Source organism: Peromyscus maniculatus, chromosome 12 (genome assembly GCF_049852395.1).
Source record: "Peromyscus maniculatus bairdii isolate BWxNUB_F1_BW_parent chromosome 12, HU_Pman_BW_mat_3.1, whole genome shotgun sequence".
Classification (NCBI taxonomy): Eukaryota; Metazoa; Chordata; class Mammalia; order Rodentia; family Cricetidae; genus Peromyscus; species Peromyscus maniculatus.
In genome coordinates, this window is record NC_134863.1 from 46,073,651 (window position 1) to 46,075,079 (window position 1,429).

Here is a 1,429-nt window from a genome sequence, read left to right on the forward strand (position 1 = left end):
TTTCATTATTGTTATATGTATATATACAAACATACTCCTAAATACAACCTGCTCCATCCATATGTTACTTGTATGTATGTCTTCAGGGCTGACCATTTGGTATTGGATAACCACGTGGTGTGCGCTTCCCTGGGTAAGACCGTTTCTCCCACTCTCGGCATTCCTGGTTACTTACAGTTCTTTGTGTAGGTTGGAGGCCTCGTGGGCTTTCCCCCATCCATGTCAGCATGTCTATTGTTGTCCTTGTTCAGCTCATATTCAGGCAAGAATGGTGAATGTTTGTGGGTGTAGCTTCTGAGGTTGCTAGGAGACACAATCTCACAGCAAACTCCCTGGTCCTCTCACAAACCATCTGCCCCTCTCCTGCCTTGTTCCCTGAGCCTTATGTGTGGGAAATTGTTTTGTAGCTGCATCCACTGGGACTGGGCTCCTCAACTCTGCATTTTAATTGGTGTTAGTTTTCAGTAATGGCCTCCCTCTGTTGCAAAGAAAAGTTTCCTTGATGAGGGGTGAGGGCTATAGTTGACTGTGGGTAGAAGGACAAATACTTAGAAAGTAGTTAGGGACTATGCTGATTTAGTGAAAACAACATGGAACATTTTGTGAATTTTCATGTCATCCTTGTGCCGGGGCCGTGATAAATCTTCTCTGGGTTGTTCCAATTTTAGTATACGTGCTGTCGAAGCCAACACTGTAAGGGAGTTTTTTAACACAAACGGTGAACTCCTGAGCATCTATGAAGGACACTGGAGAGAGAGGTTTGTCAAAGTAAAATGCTGGCCAGTTGGCACTCTGAAATTGGTCCTCACACGGATACCAAGAGACAGAGGCCCCATCTTTTTTCTTGATGATCACATTTCTAATGGAAGTCCCTCTGACCCTGAGGAAAGACATTCCTGGCTTATAATTGGTGTAAGGCCAGGAGAAGATTTATGTGTAAGGAGAAATTTTCTGAAAGACATGCTCTAAAAAGGGAGGTCAGGAGCCAGCAGTCAAAAAAGAAACCAAAATTTTAGATAAGCTAACAGATTCCAATACCACTGTAGAGCCGTGTCCGGACTGTCAAATACACCAGCCAGCTTTTCACTGCTGTAACAAAATACCCAAGATAATCAAGGAGAAAGGTTTATTTGACTCAGGGTTTCAATCTGCAATAGTTTAACCCTGTTGCTTTGGGTCTGTAGTGACGTAGTATGTGAGGGAGAATCACATGACGCAGGAAGCCTGTGGACCTAATGGTGGTCAGGAAAAGGTGGGAAGGGCCTAGTTCCCAGCAGCTCTCAAAGGGCACGCGCTAGTTGGTGTTAATTATCATCTGGACAGAGTCTCGAATCACCCAGAAGTCAAGTCCCTGGGTGTGCCTGTGAGGGACTGTCTGAATTTTTGATGACAATTCTTACTTGATTTAGACCCTTCATAACTGCAGCTG

The 1,429-nt window shown here is 44.4% G+C and overlaps 1 non-coding gene across 1 annotated transcript; it reads right to left on the bottom strand.

Annotated features, from left to right (window-relative positions):
• Window positions 1-584: 584 nt before the first annotated feature.
• Window positions 585-692, bottom strand: LOC121821855 (U6 spliceosomal RNA). The gene has a single exon (XR_006062730.1). It is a non-coding gene; the product is annotated as a U6 spliceosomal RNA (small nuclear RNA).
• Between the last annotated feature and the right edge of the window lie 737 nt (window positions 693-1,429).